This window comes from Pongo pygmaeus, chromosome 7 (genome assembly GCF_028885625.2).
Source record: "Pongo pygmaeus isolate AG05252 chromosome 7, NHGRI_mPonPyg2-v2.0_pri, whole genome shotgun sequence".
NCBI classification, from domain to species: domain Eukaryota; kingdom Metazoa; phylum Chordata; class Mammalia; order Primates; family Hominidae; genus Pongo; species Pongo pygmaeus.
Window position 1 is genome coordinate 118,174,402 of NC_072380.2, and position 14,036 is coordinate 118,188,437.

General features: G+C 34.9%; 1 protein-coding gene across 8 annotated transcripts in view; it reads left to right on the forward strand.

Moving 5' to 3' along the window:
• Nucleotides 1–14,036, forward strand: part of ZFPM2 (zinc finger protein, FOG family member 2) — a 486,710-nt gene that overhangs the window by 362,674 nt on the left and 110,000 nt on the right. The window lies entirely within an intron of this gene.

Genomic DNA, 14,036 nt, shown 5'->3' on the forward strand with positions numbered 1-14,036 from the left:
GCAGAGCCGTAATCCAGCCTCCTTTATGGTAGGAAACCTCATAAATCTTTCAAAGGAGACCAAGTCTTGTGTTTAGTGGTAAAGAGGAAATCAAAATGGATTCGTTTGTATTGTTCATTTCTCCTCATTGCCTTTTTGTTCCGTACCTTGGCATCATATTTTTAAAAGGCATTCCCTATGTAATCATCTTGTAATGATGAAGGGGAAACCACTGAACAACAAACTAATAGAAATACATTAAGTGTTCAGCATTGGTGGATAGGATAGGGGCTGATTTTACACACACTTATATTAAGTCTTTTGTGAAATTGTAGTTTGTCAAGAAGAGGATACGAAATGAGAAGAAAGCAAGAGAATGAGAGAGATTAAAGTCAGAAGAAATCATTTCATGGGTGCCTTTACTATGGTTGAGGGGAAATCAAAGACCTAGACCCCAAAACTTGTGGAGCCAGAGACCATGGTTCAACATAAACCCATAGATCTAGGCACCAGAAAGGGGTGGAGTGGTAATTCTGGAAGCTGTGGTTGAGCAAATTTAATGGTGATGGATTAGACGTTTGTATGTTCGTGATATTTTCCACTTGACAAAACCCTCAGATGATGAAGCCAAGGTGTACAAGGTCATGGACTCAAGTGAGGTCAGGCAGGTAACTCATGGGGTAAAGCGGACTGGGAGTAAAGTAATAGAACTGGTAGAGAATATGTCAAAATATAAATTGGAAACTTCATGACTGGCATGAAGGCATTGGTGCTCAAAAAATGTTTACTCACTGCTCTAATATATCTTTGGTACTAATGTGGCCCCTAGACCATCAGAGTTTGACCTCTGCTAGAAAGATATGTTCACTCCATGGGTAATTTGGAAACTTGTGCACCCAAGCCATTAGGAAAATTTCTTCTGAGAATTTGACCAAGTCAGTAGTGTTAAGGAGTGATATCAGTAAATGTGGGGAAAGGGAAAGTTATTCAGAAGACCTGAGTCAAGACGCTGTAATGAAAGGGGAACCAGGCTGAAGGCCAGGAATCTACTCCCGAGCAAAGAAGAGTTAGGCACTGTGGATAAATCTAGCTTTAATATTCCGGAGATCTCCTTGTGATGGCCTGAACAAAAGGAGGCATAGAACTCAGCGAGCTGGTTCTTTATGGGCCAGAACGTGGAGTTGAGCAGTGATCTCTGACTGTCTGCAAAGAAAGAAGGGGCTGCCTCAACCCTTGGGAATCTCTGATCCTTGGTGTATAAAGGCAAGGTGTAAATAAATAAAGAGCCAAATTTCAGAGGCGGAGATCGTCAGAAGGAGGAAGCTCTAAATATCAGGCCACTAGATTTACAATACCAGAAATAAGTAGTAATAGAAAACTTCTAATTTCCATTTATTAAGCTTATGAACTGCATACCCTCTTAGGCACTTTATATGTACTTTATAATCTTTCTTTTTATTCATAGCAATCTTTGATAAACTGTATTATTCCTAATTGTATTTTATAGATGTGAAAACTGAGGCTTTTCAAAGTCACACAGTTAGCAAAATGTGGAGCCGGAATTCAAATACAGGTTTCTGTGGCTTGAGATCCCAGCTCTTCACCATTAAACAATATCACCTTCAGGTTAGCAAATCTTACAGATGTCTAAATTGTAGACCAGATGCCATTGCATCTTTTTAGGACTCTTACTAGGTAGGGTTTTTCTTCAGAATCTGGGAGAAGGTAAAGGGAATGTCTCTTGCTTTTTAATAAACAGCAGTGACCCAATGGTCCTTCGTTCAACAAGCATTCCTAACTATTTTGACCATAACATTGGAATCATAGTTCATCTACTCACCAACACATTTATATTTTAGCACCACCAAGCTTTAAGAAGTGCTTTGTACCACCTACTGACTTTGGCATATTGTTTGTAAAAAATTGAGTTGTGGGAGATAATTCAAGATAGTAAAATTCCCTGCTTCACTATGAACAAACCCAATTGTAGTATTGAAATGTGTATTATCTTCACATTTGTCAATAAAACTTCTTTCTTCTCCTAAAACGTCAGTTTTATTTAAACACGTAGAAGAGAAATTCGAGTTCTGAATGTTTCTGACCTGGAACAAACAATATATAGTATTTGACTGTTTCAGCGTAAGCATTCTTTTCATCTGTTTTGTTGAAAAAAAGAAGTTGTAAAAATATGCGTGGAAAAAATGACTGTTGATTATATTTTTATATTCTGATATTTAGAAAGAAATATATTTAAATATATAAGAGCAATATTTGAAAATACCAAAATGTCTCAGTGGACAAGTACCAATGAAAGATAGGATAAAGAGAATAAATTTAATAAATTAAAAATAAAGGGAAATTTCATGCTTCACTATGAAGTAAATGTCTTAGTTCATGATTACTTTCTGAAAAAATAGTTAAGAGTTATAGACTGGGATTGACTAACTTTTGTGAATGAAACTTTAAACTTGTCAAAAAGTGTCTAAAATGAGTAAAATGTTTTTAACATATTTGAGTTTAATTAATATAGATTCATTTGTAATATCTGAAAACTTGTTAAAGAAGTATAGAAGAAACCAAAATATATTGTACTTTAAATACAGAAAAAATATTAAAGGTGGACTAGTTTTTCAGTCCATGTATATTAGATATTTCACATTGAATCTCTTATCATTCTCCCTTTGTCACCAACAGAACAACACAGCTTAAATCAAATATGCTCCCATAATATTTCAAGATTTCAAGTTCAATTCTTTCCTGACATAATATGTTAGAATATTTTTCTTTGAAATATATTTTATCTAGTACTGTGAAATCATGTCTTTTTTTTTTTTAAGAAACATAATAATGGCTAATACTTAACACTGCTTACTATGGACAAGATGCTATGCTAAGTATTTTACAAACGAGGTTGAGGTAGATACTCTTATGTACAGATAGGGAAATGGAGGTTCAAAGAGGTTTAGTAAATTGCCCAAGGTCACAAGGCAAAGGAGGTTTTAAACTCACGCATGCCACCTCCAGAGTCCGTACTCTTAAATCCAATACTATTCTGCTGAATCGAATCATCACAAAACAATGATGTTGCTAAAATTAAACAATTCTCTTCAACAAATAAATGTCTCTGGTTTCTTTCCCTTTCTGAAAACACCATGAATTCCATGATCTGTATTGTAGAGGTTTTTTTTTTTTTTTTTTTTTTAAGTAGCTATCTATCTCAGGGGTACCTTGAATGTGAACAGAGCCATGAATTGCTATAGTAACTTCCAGTGCTTTGAATAATAGGATTTGGGAATTATTTTCAGTGCAAAAACATAAGAAAAAAAAAAAAAGTCTAAATGTGACCCTGTCAACTGAATTAACTTCTAGGAGATTCCACTTTTAAATGATATGTCTAGCATTATCATTTTACAGCTGAAAACTGGGAAGCTTTCCAAATTTTAACTGACAAAGTTATTGTACTTCCAAATGAACAAAATGTGTTTTGAGGTATTTTCTTTTTGTTGAAGACTGTAATAGATGGCTCTGTAATATCCTATGCAAATAGCCAATGTTGTATATTGGAGCTGCTCATAAGATGTTATCATAAATTGGGCATTTCAGAGGATTTTTTTAAAAGTATTTACTGTGCAGTTTATGTGTTCTCCCCTACCTGGATTATTTACCATTGACTTTTTTATTAGCCAAGTTCTTTATACCTTTTTCTTCCTCACACACTGACTCTTCCTGTCATTAGCATGTAGGAGATACAGAAGTTTGGCACAAAATTAATTCTGCAGTGAAAGAAAGAAGCAATATTTCTCAAGTAGAACATTAGGCTTCTGTTTTGCATTTTGTCAGCCCTCTCTTTGCTTTTCCAGATTTTATTTCAGAGCCTACATGACCATGGAATCTATCTAATCAGCTGCTAGTCACATGTAATAGCACCTCTAGCAACAAAATCTATAAAAGATAGTACTCTTTTCTCTCCCTCATCAGTTGCCCCTGTCAGTAATAGAAAATTAGTTTTAAAAATATAATCTGATTGAGTATATTATGTTGACCAGTCTTGTGCGTTTCCACCCTGCACTTACTTTCATTGTCTCTGTTTTAGAAATGGCCTTTATGCCTCCTGGTCTCAACATAGAGCAGAAAGGACCATCTGGACACCACATATGAGGAAATCAGACATCTCTAGGTTGAATCATGCCCAAAAGGACAATTTCTTGTCAGATAAACTGCTGTGTACTAAGTCTGATAACTAACAGAATTGCTATATGGTAATTTTAACTGGAAATTGTCCACTTTTATCCTCCGGTTTTCTCTCTTATTCCATTGGTAACCACCCTGGGAGTTCTAATGCCATGTACGAGTGCTTAAATCAACCCTCAGGTCGTGACAGTCAAGCTACAGTGGCTGTGAAATATCTGCACAGCAGTGTATGCTATGTCATTGGCTCAATCAGCATAATGCAGCATAATAGACTAGAAGCACACAATTATATAATGCCATAATTTGATTTCTCTCTAATTTCTGGACACATCACAAAATAATCAAAGCAGTGAAATGAAGTGTGAAGAATAATGGCTGAGTTTGGAGTCACATCACTGCCACTTGCTAGCCTGTGTGACCTTAAACAAATAAAAAACTTTCTTGACCTTTAGTGTTTTTATCTGTAAAATGGGTTATCTTTTCTCATTTGATTATCAGCTAGGAATATGTACAACAGAGGAGATGAGTTGATAGTCTACTTTCTATGTGCCACCTGCAAATGCATTATGTGCAAATTTTAATTATTGCCATCATTTAAAAAAAATTCAGAAGATGTTATACTTTAAGATTAGTATTTCTGCATTCTCTTTAAAGTAGGATGATTGGGCAACATTAGTTTCCTAATCCCACATGGCAACAAATGATTGTGAAGTAACCCCTTCCCATTTAGATTGTGGTCTTTGCCGGGAGTTCACATCATTCCTCCTCTGACCTGATTTGCACATTTATGTTGACCATCTGGCCCCTGTAAGCATTTGAGTTTGTCACCTCTGTTGTTTATAAAAGCACTTTTAGATTTAGCTGCAATGTGCTTAACAAAGTCACTCAATTTGGAGCTTGAAGACCAGCTTTCGAATACTGGTTCTCAAACTTGGATAAATCATGGAAACTTACTGGGTGAGAGTGGTTTATTGAAAGTCCATACATAATGGAATTATAAGAATAAAAGCAAGTCTGAGCAACATGGCAAAACCCCATCTCTCAAAAAAAATAAATAAAAAATTAGCCGAGGGTAATGGTGTGTGCCTGTAGTCCCAGCTACTTGGGAGGCTGAGGTGTGGGGATCACTTGAGCCTGGAAAGTCGAGGCTACAGTGAGCTATGAGCATGCCAGTGCACTCCAGCCTGGGCAACAGAGCAAGACTCTGTCTTAAAAAAAAAAATAAAAGAAAGCAATATGTATAAAAACATTTTGTAATAACCAAATACTAAATGCATAATAGTTATTTGGTACTTTGGGCTTTTTAAAAAGGAAAATAGATTTTATATTGCTTCAAGAAACTTTACTCATGAGAGCTTAAGTTGACCAACTTTTCAAAATTTGATGCTGCAAGTTTGCATAAGGTAAATTACATATAATATTTGATTTGTTCTCCACATTTTGTTACAGGGAAGTCTATTAAACTGCATTTCCCTCTATTATTTGAGTCAAGAAATAGAGATGATGAAAATATTTTGAAACAAAATATTTGTCAAGAAGCTACTTGTATTAGCTTGAACAAGGGTTGAATAGCAAACGTTGGAGGCTTGAATACTGCATTGTCTGTTGTGGACCTTTCTTCAAGTCTTCCATTTTCTTTTTTAGGATGTTTGGGTAACAAATGTTCTTAAATGAGAAAATCTGTGTTGTAGTGGATTGAAAATGCCTACTACTGGCCTTGCTTATTTTAAGAGTTCAAAGAATGTAAATAGATAGTGAAACAGAAGCAAAGAAACAGAAATCAGAAAATTCTGTCTTGCTATTTGAACTGAGCTGCTCTCCGTTCCTTTGCTTTAAGTATCAGAAATAAATTGTGATTTATAATGATGTCTTGGAATTGATAATCTCCTCCTCCAAAGCACAGGGAATACTTTATTCTACTTGCTAATTATGTATGTCATTATCTGCTTTCTAATTCATCTCTTTACTATCTTCCATGAGACAAGTAAGAATTAGGTATGTAGTATTGCCTTTATTTTGTATGTGATAAAAAAAAAAAAGAGAAATTATGTTCCTTTTTCATGGTCAGTCAGTGATATTTTGGAGAAACTGGAACTACCAGTTAATATGCCTGGACCTCTAATTCACTTCACAAGAAAAAGAATCTCCTGGGTCCTTGATACACTTTAAGGATTTGGAATATTTTTATAAGCTCTAAAAGACTTTGGGATCACTAAAATGCTTCATGAAACCATATAATTACTATATTCTTATAATATGAAAGTAAAAATTATTCCATTTATTCGTTGAAGTTGTTTATTGACTACATGAAAAAAATCACACAAAAATATCAAGGAGCAGACAACAAACAATATAAAGTAATTACCACAAATACAAAAAAGCGTCAATATCTGTATTTATTTACTATGAAAAGAACTTAATGGGTAAGAAAACCACTAAAGGTGGAATGGAAACCTTTATAATGGATGTGAAAATATAATTTGCACATGCAAAATAATTCAAATGATTAATTAGGTATGACCAGAGCATTCTTTATGATAATCAAAACTCATGAGTCATCAGTGGCTTCTCATTATTATGAAGATAGGGTTATATAAATTTTTTATATTATATGACTCCTTGTTAGTTCTTCAGCCATACCTTTCTCTGCCACATCTCCTCATGTCTCTACCCTGCCCTCTTGCCATCAGTTCCCAGAATCCATCCTACCAGTTCCCAGAATCCATCCTACCAGTTCCCAGAATCCATCCTACCAGTTCCCAGAATCCATCCTACCATGCTGTTTCTTACCTCACTACAATCCCATTTCTCACAACCCCTTTCAGAATGCACAGAGTGTAAATTAGTTACAAAGCATACCATTTAGTTCTGATGACATTCTTTGTAGCAACACTTTTTGGAGAAAGGAAACTGTACATTGATTTATATTCTGCCACACAATAATAGTTTGTCTGTAGATTATAAGTAGCACTGTGATAAGGTACATGATTGTGTGTGTGTATTAAGAAGCGTTTCATCCCTTAATTTACTCATCTTTATAGTGGGAATAATAATGTTCATCTGAGCGTTGGATTCCTCATATCTGAAAGTGGGAAGAGTAATAACTACCTTGTGGTGTTTTAGAGAACCTTCCCATATGTATTCATGGTACACCAGGCATTGAATAACCGTTAGTTCCCTCTCTGGTCCCTTCCTTTTTCCGCCTGTAAATAAATAGTGTCAGAATATACTTATAAATTACTATGGTCCAAAGGACATTAGGGGAAACCAGTTGGCATAACTGGACTCTATGATTACTCTGTTGTGTGTGCTTTCTGTGTTTTTTTTCAACACTCACATTTATAATTAAGGTTTAGTGTCTGCCTTCCCCGGTGGATTAAACTCTATGAAGGCTGTTACCCTCTGCAAGAGGCCTTCTCAGTCACTGCTCTATCTCCATTGTCTGATATAGTGCTTGATACAGTGTAGCTTCTCAACAAATAAGTGTCAAAATTAAATAAATGACTAAGTGAATAACTCAGACATGAGAAAAATGAGGGCCAGAAAGTTTCACAAATGATGTACAAGAATGATTGAAATTATAAGGGAATAATTAAAGCTACATATCTTCCTTTAAAGCCATTACAAGCAATGTGATTAATATCAGCATCCTATTGCCACTCTGTAATAAGTATCATGAGGAAACACAAAGCCAGGAAGGGAACCAACTGGTGGAGGCACAAGTCACAACGTAAGGAGGGGCCAGTTTGCTCTTCCAGAAAGGTGTCATCATTCTCGTGTCATTTGAATAGGAATCTGAAGACAGTGAGTAGGTGACCCGTGATGGACATCTGGTGCAACAGTTCCAGGTGGAGGGAAGAACAAATGCACTTTGAGAATAGCAAAGGAGCTAGTATTGCCAGAGCATTTGAACTAGAAGATTTTATAGAATACAGAAAATAAGGTCACAGAAATCAGTGCTATGATTGAAGAGATCAGATAGATCCTCGTAGGCAGTTGTAAGAATGGAAAACTATTGGAGAGTTTGGAGCAAAGTTTAACATGATCGGATTTATGCATATTTGTAAGATTGTTCTTTCTGTCTTACAGAGAATAGGGAGACAGGATGGAAGAACGGAAATAACTTATAAAATTACTACAGTAACCCTAGAGAGGAATGGTCAGAACTCAGTCATATGCTGTATCTACTTGCAAGGGAAGCTGGGGAATGTAATCCAGCTGTATGCTCTAAAAGATGGGTAAAGCTGGTTTGGAGAGCATCTAACCAGTCTCCGTCATGGGATTCTTTAAATCCCACTCCACATAAGTAGTTTATTGGTACAGTGTCTTCTAGGATATGGCACAAGACTCAGTTCAGTTCAATCACTTTGAGTATTGTCTTAATCTGTTCAGGCTGATGTAACAAAATACCACAGACTGGTGGTTATAAACAACAGAAATGTATTTCTTACAGTTCTGGAGGCTGGGAAGTCCAAGATCAAGATGTTGTCTTTCTTATAGAGGGCATCTTCTTGTTCTATGTCCTTACGTGGTAGAATGGCAATTGAGTTCCCTTGGGCCCCTTTTTATAAGGGCACAATTCTCATTCATGAGGGCTTTGTCCTCATGAGTTAATCCCTTCTGAAGGCTCTACCTCCTAATACTATCACACTGGGGGCTAGGATTTCAACACAAGAATTTTAGTGAGACTTTAGCATTCAGGCCATAGCAAGTGCCTATGTTGTAATGAGACTGTGGAATTCTCTACCTCTGCCTGGCCCCATTGGTATGTGACCACAGAGGAGCAGTGGTTTTCTGGTTTTCCGATGCACATGCAAACTGCCGATAAGCTCCCAAATAGGAATTTGCTTTGCATTTATAAAGTGAATGTCATCATTCAAACAGCCTCATGGAATCAAGACAAATTTTATTGGGAACAGGGAGGGTACAAAGTAGAGAAATTACACAATGGATGACTACAAGTCTATTTCTGTGGTCTTTTCTATACACAAAATGTCTGAGTATACTTTGATGTGTGTGTGCACAAGCAGCCATTCACCAGCCACACACACCCAGACAATCTTCCCTCCTCCTTCACAGCAATATTTCTGGCTTATTTGCCATGTCTTGTTATGTCCAGGCTAACCAAAATTACCAAAACTACTTTTTTCCTTTCTTCTGATTTATTCTTCATCATCATCTCTTAAGAATCAGCCCTGAGATTACCCTAAGAAGCCAACTCAAATTTTTCCAGGTTGAATTAGAAACTTTTTCTCTGACTTTCTAAAATAATGTGTGAATATCTTTATTAATACACTTGTTAAATTCTACCCAATTCGTGTGTTTAGCACTAGAATTTAGCTCTCTGTGATCAAAGACTGTGTGTTCATTTTTGTATCCCCAATATTTAGTGGTGTCCAGTACATGGCAGGTGTCTATTAAATGTTGTTGAATGAGTGAATGAATGAATGGATGGATCATTCCAAGTTGAATAGGACAAAGAACATAAAACACCCTGTGGACATCATGATAACGTAGAATAATGTTCACAGCACACATCTAAACCTTACGGATAGAAAAATCATTGATGAGCTTATTCCTCTTATTTACACTCAGGGATGTATATTACAGCTTCCCTGAATAGGGATGTGGCAGGCCACATTTATACATCAGATTTGAGAATAACTGAGTTATACTTAATATAGAAATGACTCTAGTTAGTTATTACTTAATTTGTTATATACATCCCTTCCTTTTTTCACAAAGGACTTGAGATTTTGACATGAAATGCATGATTGTAGATTTACTTTTGTCATGAAAGTATAGCCATGTATTTTTTTTTAAGTAGAAGAAAAACTGGGGTGTCAAAAATTACCTTAATTTTCACCTTGAGATATTGGCTTTTATTGGGTGGGATATTTTTGTAGATATGAGCACAAACAGTCTTGCAAAATCAAGGCAGCGGGTATGGGGAAAAGGTGGCAGGGAGCCAAAAGAAAATACTGCAATTTGGTTGAAATTAATAGGCAGCTGTTAGGTCATCTCTAAGATAGCACTTCATTAGGCTGAAAATTTAGCATGGGTTAAAACCAAAGCTAATTCCAAACAAAACATGGTTAGTTGAATTTTCAGTATAGTTAAAATAATATAGCAAATAATGAAATGAGGAGTATGATTTTTGCAGTTAGAGGAGTGGAGAAAGTTAGTATCCTGATACATACTAACTGTTCTCAACTAGCAGTTTCCTCACCTGTATGTGGGGTTAATAAAATTAACCCCATTTTTATACCAGGAGCATATAAAAATCTCTAGTGCTTAGCATGTCCCAATACATGGTAGGACATTTTAATCTTATCCCAGAAGTCCTATTTGATGCTTTCCAACTATATCGACAAAGAATTTACTTGCTGAGCTCAGCAGACAAGTTTGTGGTTCTTTATTCCTAAAACAACACAAGAATTCTGTATTTAGTAATAACTTTATCATTCAAACTATTGATTATAAAATATATACAGGCATGCATTAGATAGAAAAAATAATTCCAGTATTAAACTACCATCTTGAATTGTTTTAGAAAATGAAAATAGTATAAATTTGATTGAATATAAAGTATTATTAACTAAAAGCAATGTCCAGCAAAGCTTTCTGTGACACTGGACATGTTCTATTTTTTTACTGTCCAATACAGTAGCCACTAGATGAATGTAGCTGTAGAGCATTTGACGTGTGGTCAATCAGATTAAGGACTGAATTTTCAATTTTAACTAATTTAAATTGAATTACCCACATGTGATTAGTGGCTAACATATTGCATAGAATTCTACAGTCAGTTCATTAAGCAAATAAGTAAATGGAAAATGTATCAGATGGTAAATACCATGCAGAACAGTAAAACCAGCAAGGGGACCATCAGTTGCCTCATAAAACTTTTTTTAAAGTTTTAATATCCTCATTTATTAAAGATCTATAGTCTGCTTACCTACATTGCATTTTCAGTCAAAATATTTTCTACTCAAAAGATACGCAAGCATTGTTTTTTTTTTTTAAACAGAAGTGATTTTTTATGACAGTTTATGAGGAACAAATTTGACTTTTTTTTCCCAGCAATGCCCTAGTATCTTTGTTTATTTTAGTTTAGTCAGTCTTTTGGCAACTTCTCTAATATGTCTTGAATCCGAGTGGAAAAAGCAGATTGCAACTTTTGCATTTCACTTTTGAGAAGTTGATATAGAGTGTAACTCAAGTAAAATGTAGAAGCATACCTTTATCCTCACAGGATTGCCAAGAACTTGATTTATTTTTGGAAGTGTGTCTGTTAAAAATCAAAGGGATATTTCATTTTGGGGACACGAAGACTCAATACGATATAAAAATAGACAAACTAAAATTCAGACTCAGTGAACTCATTGTACTTAAAATAATACAGAGAATTCTAGTATTTTCAGAGGAAGTAATCCTTCCAGGAAGCTTTGTGTGAAATATAATTTTCTAAGTATTAATGTAAAAATAAATCCACTTTTGATTGGAAGCTCTTCTGAAACCCAACTGAGAGAAACTGAGACTATCCTAATGATCGTAATATTAATAAACACCTTAAACTTTATTGAATTTCTATAGTTCTGTACTAAGAAGCTCAAAGCACTTCTCATATTTTATCTTACTTGCCGTAACAACATTCTTGTACAGTAGGTAGGGGCAAATGTAATTAGAGATTAGATGTGTCCATTTTCCATTGTTATGAAAACACATTAAGCTGAAATCCATTTCAGTTCCTAGTTCAGCCTGCCAGCCAAGACAATTAACAGTCGTTTTGCTTATCAAAGTAACATTTACTTGATTTTTTTTTTAAATCATAATTTCCTTCCCATTTTCTCTGAGACTAATGCTGCATCTTCCAAAACTTTAGTGTTGAACCCTAGTAGCATTTTTTTGGAGGCTTCATGTTGTGAAATTTCCTTAATGGCTCTTCTCTGGCCAGCAGTTTAAGTTCATGTGAGGGCATCAGGGTATAAGAAATAAGTGTTCATTTCTTCCGAGTTGACAACACATGTTTGAAACATATGTAGGAAATATAATTATTTCTGAACATTTCTTGGCTTACCTCAATTTTTTTCTTTTTACATGCTTAGGTCTCCCAAATTGCATTATATAGTACAATGTATAGTACTCTATAGCACAACTGCTTTTTAGACAAATAACTACTCCCACTTTATTATTTTATAAAGTTTTAACATTCATAGTTAGCACACGGTATTGACATGAAAATTTTAAAAAATCATATAGGCAGTCATCCTAGACAAGGCTTAGCTTTAAAGTGTTTCTACAGAAAATTCATCACATCACATGCCTTTTAGTTTTTATTATTTCTTTTCAATTTCACATTTATTATTTACAGTCTCTGCCAGTATTGGAAAATATAGTATTTCCTTCACTTTGTGTGGCAGAACTGCTAGGTGCTTGCCAAAATCCAGGCTCCACTCTTCCTCCTATGCACACAGCTAGACCAAATTTCCCAGTGTCCCGTGTAAATGTGGTGTGTGAATGTTTTTACCAGTGAAATGCACATGGTGGTTAGAGTTACTAACTGCAGGTCACATTCTTCTCCATGCTGTTTTTCCCTTTGTCTGGCTAAAATGGAGATGATGCTCAACATGACTGTGGAAGCCACATATTGGAGGCATCAGTCTCCATCAGCCTAGGTTCTTGAATGGCTTTATGGAGGAAGGTCACACACACTGCCACCCTGTTCCCCTCCCCAATGCATAAGAAATATATACTGTTGTTGTTGAGTCATTGTACATATTGGGGTCCATTTTTTATAGCAGTTAGCTTATGAGAACTATTAGACTGCTTAAAATGAGTTTCACCACAAAACTATACATTTGTAAGAGAATCTTGACATCTCAGGGAAATGTATTAATAAAACCTACTGCCATATATTTATTCAAAGAAATCACATTGGACTAAAAGAGAATGAAAAAGCCAAGAAGCTAAGAGATTACTTTTTGTATTAAAATTGTCTAGAAAGTTGTGAAGAAGATGTAAACTGTATAAATAAGAAACCCAGAACAACACATATATAAACCCAGTTCTAGTCTTTCACAGTACAATTATGTGTGTGACTGATAACAAAACCTGACATAATATTTGGACTTTTAAAGCAATTATTTAGAATACATAAATCAAATAGATGAAATATAAAAATGGATATCAAAATCTCAAGCAGTAAAACAGGAGCATCAAAAAATTAGATCCTGAACTTGAAGGAAATTATAACAGGCTTGTAAGCATCATGTTCAATTAGAAAACTTAGCCGCATAAAGGATGTGGCATGGGAGGATCAATCAAGAATTAGGAACATAAAAAGAACACATTATGAAAATGGAGAAGGGAAAGAAATAAAAGAAGAATACATAGTATATTGAATATAAATTTTTAAGCTCTGAGGGCTAGAAAGGGCAAAAAAGAAAATAAAGTTGAGTGAATTAATGTTGGCTAAAAGGGGTAAGTGGCATCAAAGGGGCACTTACAATGACATCAGGTGAAAAAGAAACACTAGAAAGAAAGTGGGTTCATAAATAACCTGAAAAGCAGATGAAATCAATAAGGTTTAAATGGTTGAACTACTCAACTTTAAAATGTTTTAACTAAAATAATGAAAATTATAGAAAATTAAGTTATGAAGAGCCTATAAATATGGCTAATGGGAAAATTCAATAAAATAACACTGGGCCAATTAAGTATAAGTTGCTCAGGAGTTCTGATGATCTGTACAATGAGGATCAAAGGATTTTACTAACAAATTTACAAGCTGCTTATGACATTTTTAAATCATAATGAAGAAAATAGTAAAAAATAAAAGGCAAATGTAAACATGATATAATCTT